Raw genomic sequence first — 8516 nt, 5'->3', positions numbered from 1 at the left:
AGATGGATGGGGGAGGGATGTGTGCATAGGAATCAACAGTAAAATATAAAGTACTTAGAGTGTTTGCTTCCGCTGAGTATCTGGGCACAGGAATATTTTGTAATTGTGTGAGTTGCCACAGTGCCAAATCCTGTACAGATTGTGAAACCCCATATGCAGCATGAGCCAGCTGCATGCCCAACCAGCTGATCCTGGGGCAGGTTTGCCTGCCACTCAAAGATGGCGGAGTGCGTGCGGGTGTTGAGGCGGGCACTCCAGCAGCTCGGGGGTCATGGCGGCCTCCGCGGTGCCCTCTGGCAGCTGCTCAGGGTCAACGATTTGAAGACCGGTGCCCTCGTAGGTGTTGACAAATATGGAAACAAATACTATGAAGGCAAAAAGTATTTTTTTGGTCATCCTAGATCGGTTGACTATGCGACTGAAATGAATGGCAAAAATACATTCTGGGAAGTGGATGGAAGCATGGTGCCACCGGAATGGCATTGTTGGCTTCACTGCATAACTGAAGACCCTCCAACTACTCATCCACCAGCTGCTCGTAAATTCATTTGGGAGAACCACAAATTCAATCTGAGTGGCACTCCTGGGCAATATGTCCCTTTCTCTACAATGCATAAAAAGATACAGGAGTGGGTCCCACCTACGACTGCTAACAAATAATTGAAAAGCCTGACTTGCCTAAAACTAGGTTCTCAATGTAAACTGGACCTTCATTGTTTGGTTGGTTTAAAATAAAAGCCTCTGACAAAAGTAAAAAAAAAAAACAAAAAACCCTGAGGTGGAGGGAGCCTGTAGCTCATAAAATTCAGCTCTCAGGCCTGAATTAACGCTCTGTGCTTCCTAGCCCCCTCACTCCCTCCTGAAGTGAATCCAGAACTTACCCCAGAGCTAAGGTTGCTGTGACTCCTCCCCAGGTCCAGCCAGGGAAAGGGGGGACAAATAAGAGAGTCTCCCCTCCCATTCCTCTCTCAAGCAAAACAACCTACACAATTGTCGAGACTGTCGCATGGTGAATCATAGAACATGAAGTGTAACCTGTCCGTCCATCCCCCCACCACATACACACACGGAAGCAATGGGACTCAGCATCACCCCGGTCACTGCTAACCTCTCCCAGCCCCACCTTTTAGGGATGACCAGCCAATCACAGTCCCAGTCATAGAGGCACTGGCATTGACCAATAGCAGCTCCCTCAGAAGGGAGAGCCACCTAGTGAGTGCGGCCCCAGCTCTGTCCTGCAATCCAGAGCCTGCTTGGAGGACGGACACCCTCCTTAGCTTTTTTCTGAGTGTGGATTGCAATTCAGTGCATAGGTGGTCTTGTGGGTGTTCCCCCCCTCATTCCTGCCTGATTAACACCCCTGTGGCAACTACTAGGACATAATTAATTTCTAGCTGTTTTAATGCAATTTAGCAACTGCAAACCAGGAGGAGGGACTGGCCCATATAACCAGCCAGCTCTCTGAGTAGCCAGTGTCTTGCAGACCACCAGTGGCCACAGATCCTGGGCTGACTACCTCTGGCTTAGGAGGAGGGGAAAAGGCCATTCCCAATGTTTGCAGCAGAGGCGTAACCACAGAGTGCCAGATATTACAAACTTACAGGCTCTGCTGGAGGCTTTGCCACCATGCTGAGAAGCAACAACAGCACCCTGGAATTCGGCCTCGTCGATGTGTCTTGTGACATTGTAAGCCATACTTTTGGCTAGCCCCAACCTGACCTCCAGAAGTGTCCCACACTTCGGTGTGTGCATGAAATTTGAATGTAGTTAGGCATTGCGGATGCAAATCAGGGAGCTGGGTGACCCTGTCTGAGGTACTACACACACAGTATTGCCTGGTTTTAGGCTGTGATGTAGATACACTGGGCCAGATCCTGAGCTAGTGGCAATTAGCATCTGCCCATTTACACTTGCTGAGGATCCGGCCTTGTGATAATAGCTTTTTCCAGGGCTTTTTTGTGCCTTCTCTGATCCTGGCGGAAAGTGCAAACAAATTAGTGAACATTTATGAGCCTTAGAAGAGGTTCCGTCTGGCGCAGCTAAAGTTCTGGGTCAGTTTTAATGTAGGTTTAAATGGTTCATTATATCTCCCCACCCTTCCCCTTTCCTGTGGATAAATGGATATAAATAGTAATAGTTTCCAAAGGACAGAATTGTAGCATAACTTGAATGAATACATCCATTACCCCCAAATCAGCCTCTTTGGAGAAATGCAAACTTCCGATCTTGGCTCTCTTGCTGCAATATATTCTGGAAAAGATCGCCTTAAGCAATTAGTTTTAATGAGCATTCGGGTATCCACATGGCTTCAGTATTTGTTTAGCACTATGGTACATGTCCCTATTGAGGGAAAGGAAATTTCCATATTAATGTGTAAATTTACAAAACAGGCTTTCTTAAGGCTTTGTGTTCTTTTAGCTTTTGATCCTCCTCCCGCTGAAGTCAATGGCAAACCTTTCATTGACTTCAGCAGGAGTAGGATCATGCTTCTAAACAGAAGCGGAACTGGTGAACCCAAGTGTGTGCATTTGCCATATGTTGTTTTCTCTTCCCCTCTGCTTTCCTCTTCCCCTCTATCTGCTTTATCAAAGAAATGGAGCTGATCACTGGGTGTTTACACAGGGAGTGTAACTCAAGCTCCAAAGTGAATTGTTTTTGGCAGGGGCATCTAGGTACTGCTTGTTGTTTCAGCTGACCTCTTCCATGTCTTCTCCACTGGCCTCTCAAATGGCTGGGGGTGGGGGGGAGTTTACTGCGGTGGGTCTAATGCAAGGTCTTCCTTGGGTTCAATTTTTCTATTGTAATTTTCCTTTGACTCATCAGTGTGTCTGAGCTACTCACTTCCTCTTTTGTATCATGTTTGAATAAGCTACTGTGGGAGCACTTCTCCACCTAAGGGCCAAATTCTGCAACATGTATTCACTGTGAATGAGTAGCACTTAGTCATCTGAGTAGTTTCCACAGGGATGCCATAAATGGGTGTTGCAGGGGCTCTTTTGGTAGTACCTTCACCTCCGTGTCACCCGTTCAAATCCATTCTGGTCTACTTAGGTTCTTATACTACAGACACCACTGTTGATATCAGAGTGTCTTCACCAGGACCAAGTTCACATTCTCAACAAGTCCTGCACATGCTTCACTATAAGCCCATCCTTTGAAAATATGGTCCTTAAGGTCAAGAAAGGTATATGAATTATTCTGTGTATCAGCTGCAATGGTCTGGACAGCCAGAAGAGAACTCCTTACTTTGTAAGGGTGTGAAACACACCAAATTCCCTTCTGTTCCCTTTCTCAGTTATGTCTCTCTAGTGGCTACACCAGCAGAATGGAGAACAGTCAGTTCAGAGACTGACAATCCCAGCTGAAACATGTCAATTTTGAATATTCCATTAAAAAAAAATTAAACAGGAGGGTGTGTAAAATATTTGAGCCTCGGAGCATTTGCAATGTGTGTCCCAACAAGAGATTATGTGTGGGTCTTATACAATTATTTACTCTGATTAATAACAAAAGATAGTAACTATAGTAACTGCGATATCTCATGCCCCTCTGACATGCAGATCATTTTCTTAAAGAAACAGAGAAATCCCCAAAATGTTTAGGGTATGTTTTGTCTTTTTTTAAGAACAGGATGAAATAAATAAACATATAACTTTCATAGGGCCAGATCCTCAGCTGGTGTAAATCCACGTAGCTCTATTCAAGTCAGTGGTGCTATCTTGAGTTACAGCAGCTGGGGATGTGGGCCATATAATTTAGTGACTTGTTGTAAGGTTGCTTTTCAGGACTTTCAGGAACTTTCTTCCACTTTCCCTTGTTATGTTTTTTGGGTGGGTGTATGTTTGTTTGTTTTTTTTTTAATTTTGGACACCCTGCGAATGCAAACACACACTCTGTTCCAGAATCATTTTTTAATGTAACCATAATCTGTTTAGAATATGATTTTATTTTGGTTGCTGAAATTGTGGGATCCTGTTCTCTTCCATTTAGGTTCAACTGTTTTGCCCATCACTCTAGTATCTGAACTGGTGCATTCATCTGTGAAAATAAGGTTCTATGAAGTTATCAGTCTCTTGTGAGATTTTGCTTATATTGTTTAGACTGATGTCCAGTGATGCTGGGCCCTTGTCTTTACTGGTTACACCAGGGTACATGCCAGGGATGCCAACCAGTACTTCCTCTATTCATTCCAAAGCAAAGTCCTCTCCAAATTCAGTACTGGTCTGCATAGCCCTTTATGCACTACCTTCATGCTTCCAGGTGGGTAAAGGAAAATATGGGTTGGCCAGATCCCATTGTAGTTACTACTCTACTTGCTGAGTTCTGGGTCAAGTGGCTGCTCAGTTGCCCCAGTTCTCCTGAGGAGTTACTCCAGCTGAGAGTTGGGGTTCAAGGGTTGAGCACTGCAGAGAGCAGCAAGGGGCTAATGGGCTGTTTGCACAGAGAAGAGCACAGGCAGGCAGGAAAGGGTGAGGAGTCAAGTAGCCAAAGTTCTTGCAAGGACAGATGACTGATTACAGGGGAGCATCACATGCAGGGACAGAAGCTTCTTCTGTTACCCCAGTCTCATCCCAGATCCCTCACATAGTCAGCTAAACAGGTACATAGTGGCATTCTGTAGACTCCTCGTTATTATGTATTTATTTATGTGTATTACCATAGCTCCTAGGAGCCCTAGACATGGACCAGGATCCTATTGTGCTTGGTACTGTACAAACTCAATCATTTCCTTGTATAGATTTTCCACTGTGCCCAGGAGAAACTGTCTCTTGTGCGAATGCACCACATTTGGCCCTACGGTTGTGATTACCCACAGCCAGTCCAATATCCTTGAATATCATGCAAAGTTCTCTGCCCCACGGCCCCTTTCCTTTTCCCTATATGCCCCTGAAGTAGGCTGGTTTCTGCCCCCAGGTTGGGTGATCTTATGTAATTTCCTAACATTTGGCTTACTTCCTATCAAATCAGGCTTTCTTCAGCAATGGGGTATTGATTTGCTTAGAGACGGCTGTCTCCGCAGAAGGTCTGAGTGCTTCATAATTTATTGAACGGCAGCCTAAGGTTTTTGCTGATTACCACTGCTTATGCTATTTGGGTTAACAGCAATCTAGTGCAGGCAATGAGAGCCTATGTATGTGATTGTTCTTTCTGGTGTCTCTTTCAGAAAAAAGAAATATATGCAGGAAGAATTCATCTTGAAACATCAAGAGCTTTAGCTCTGTTTTGTTTCCCAAGGTCCTGCCTCTAAGGTACATTATTACTAGCATCAGATTTCCTTATGTATAGACCATTAAGTACTTAAGGCTCTCTACACACTTAGCCAAGTGTTTTGCCAAAAAACCTAGAATTTCTGTGCTTTAAAGGCACAAAGTCTTCCATTTGTTTCTTAATTATAGGGTTGAATACACAATTAAACTGCAGCTATGTTTCTACATGCATGGAATGTAACACCACTTCACTTTGTCTCACATGAAAGACAACTCGTAAAAGCCATAGATGAGTAATAAAACTGTAAGAACACTTATAAGAAAGGAAAGAACCCTTTTTAAACAAAAATAAAAAACGTTCAGTAAATCATTGGTCTTTTTAGGGTTACATTCCCGCGAATAAAAGACAAAAATCTCTTGGTCAGGAAGTGACTCTGTCTGAGAACCGTACTTCCAGAAAATGTGGTTTTTGTGGTAGAGAGCCCATCTGCTCATAACCACAAAGAGGGTGGGGCCCTTAATAAACGATATGCAGCCTGGATGTAGAATAATGCTGACTTGCTCACTGTAAATCAGGCAAACCCAGTGCTTAGACCCACTATGCAGCGTCACTCCTGGTGGCGTTTCAGTTTAGATTACGGTAGTGGCAGATTCTAGAAGCTTGCTCGTGTTAAAGGATGATACAACATTTAGCTGCTGCAGCACATTATAGGTGATTTTACAGGGGCTGAGCCTGCACCATGGAAGTGAACGGTAATTTTTCCACTGGCTTCTATGGAAGCACGACTGGGCTCATAATAATGTGTCCTGCAAAAGGCTGCAGGCCTGATTCCAACTCTGCTCCTGCACTTGGGGCAGGGACAGGAGCAGGGGACAAAGGTGGCTTTGAGCCACATTTCTGCTTCCATAGGCTGAGTCCCGGTGGGAGCTGATCTGGCTGGCAGTCCATTTAGAGCAGCTTCAGGGCTGCTCTTTATTTACTCTCTGCTTCTTGTGGCCTCCTGTGAATCCAGGGAAGCAAAGAACAGCTGTTGTGCAGTGTGATCTAGCCATGTCCCTATCCCCTGATCCTCCCCAGACCTGGGGGCTGGGACTAGTGCCAATGTAGAGCCATTTCACCAGAGCTGCACCAGCTGGGGCACCTGCATCTGCCCATTAAAGGTTTTTTTATGCTGCCAGAGCAACATAAGGGAGTCTGAGCATGAGAGAGGCTCCATCCTTGTGTATACACATGAAGAAGTGTATTAGGAAAGAAACCAGCTTATAGATCCAAAATGTGATTGACAGCAATCAAACAGAAACTTGGGCTTTTGTACATAGATAAATAGAGGCAATAAGACAGTGCCTATAACAAATACACCCCGTTACTCTTGCTGTTACTTTAAAAGAAATGTGCCCTCTCTTTCCTAGCAGAATCATCATCAAAGCCGGAAAGAAGCATCAGCAAAGAGATGCCTTCTTCACACAGAGCATTTAATCTTCATTTTAACCTGTGATTATTTTCCACTGAAAGATCCAATTAGCTGCTTCAGATACATGCCTAATTAAATGTTTTTCTTGCCCCCCTTCCAGTGCCAAATTCCTGCATAATTAAACAAGTTGTATCACCCAGCAGAATTATTTTTTTAGTCAGAACATGCTTGTCATTCCTAGCAAATTAGATTAAAAAGGGTGGGTTTAGCCACATTTCTGCACGCTAATAAAACAAAATGGTTAACAATCCTCACTGGGCTAAAAGTGCTGTTTTGCAGACTGCAGAGACCAATACGGGTAGTGCTACCTCACTGTGAATTGAAATGCAAATAGGCATTGTGCTGCATACCAGTCACAGCCCATTGTGGGTCTATGAAGCTGAAGTTTAGTGACCTTGTAAAGGAAACATGTAGGCTGTGCAATTGCATTTTTAAGAAAGCATAATAGGGCTTTTGTCTTCTGTTTTTTCCTGTGTAGCGTGTTACAGCTGGTTTTCAAGCCTACCTTAATCTGCACCTATTATTTCTGGACAGTTCTCTTGCCAATTCTGCACTTTCTCTTTTTCCTCGCCTGGATGTCTCAGCAGATAGCTAACGTTTTTGCAGTAATTGATCATTTTCTCATTTTTTTGTGTGGATATTTGCAGAATCATAGCCTTAATGTTCATTGGACACCCACATGATGAGAGCATAAACCCACCCACCCTGTTTTCAGCACGTAAAACCTGAGCTCCCTGGCTGAAAGGTGTATATTTACCATGAATCAAATGTCCATTTGTGTATGTAACTACAAGGAAGGTTGGTACAGAAATGTCACGCAGGCTTACTGGGGAAGTGGTTGTTGGGTGGTTTGGGACAGATGAAGTGATCTGAGGCATCCATAGTGCATTTGGAATAAGTTATGTGGTTTGGGTTTGTTTGTTAAACAGGATATTTTAAAGTAAAATTCCCATCTGTAAAATGCAGTCCCTGTTCTTTTTAATGTGTTGTTTTATAATTTAAAAACTAACTTTAAATAGTTGATGATCACAGGTCTCTGCAGTGGGTGTTGTTTTAAGCACCAGGATCTGACAGCCACTGTAGCTCACGAAAGCTTATGCTCAAATAAATTTGTTAGTCTCTAAGGTGCCACAAGTCCTCTTTTTCTTTTTGCGGATACAGACTAACACGGCTGTTACTCTGAAAGCTGCTTTCACTGCAGTACATAGATAAGCGATACATGTTCTCAAGCTCCTGGCTATAAGGAATGGTGCACGGAAGTGAATAACTTAGAAACATCAGTGTGAACCAGGATCCTAAAATATTGAGGATCCCGGGCTTCCCAGAACACCGCTAACGCCATTGTGGGATGTGGGGGGACCTGCAATGGTGTTGGGAGGCAGAGAACTCCCTACGAAGTCAACTTAACTCTCATGCCATCCAATGCCTGCAAGGGCTTGGAGTGAGTTCTAATGAGCATCACAGGTATTGTGGGGGTAGAGCTTTGTCAGACTCATGGTGGGATGGAGTTCAGCAGGACTCCAAACAACTTCCTAAGGCTTATCTTGATGGAACTGAGGCTGCCAGCAAACCTCTTAAAGCTCACCAGTGTGGGACATGGGGAGCCTCTGATTAACCTCCTAAGACTTGCCAAAGGACTGATGCACTTTCCCGGGTGTCACCCTGTTCCCATCTATCACCTTATAGGCCACGGGAGATGTACTCCACTGCAGTCTTAGGGAGAGTGTAGGAGGGAGAATCAGGAAATCGGGAGGAGATGGAAAGCTCCTCTTTGTTCCCTTCACTCCCTAGTCACTGCACAAACACAGAGTAAGAAACAATTCCTGCCCCGGCGAGT

General features: G+C 44.4%; 1 pseudogene; it reads left to right on the top strand.

Moving 5' to 3' along the window:
* Positions 1-219: 219 nt before the first annotated feature.
* Positions 220-735, top strand: LOC144266971 (NADH dehydrogenase [ubiquinone] 1 alpha subcomplex subunit 12 pseudogene; annotated as a pseudogene).
* Positions 736-8516: the final 7781 nt, after the last annotated feature.

The sequence above is a fragment of the Eretmochelys imbricata genome, chromosome 6 (genome assembly GCF_965152235.1).
Source record: "Eretmochelys imbricata isolate rEreImb1 chromosome 6, rEreImb1.hap1, whole genome shotgun sequence".
Classification (NCBI taxonomy): domain Eukaryota; kingdom Metazoa; phylum Chordata; order Testudines; family Cheloniidae; genus Eretmochelys; species Eretmochelys imbricata.
Note: the sequence above shows the minus strand (reverse complement) of the source record. Positions and strands in the feature narration are given on the sequence as shown.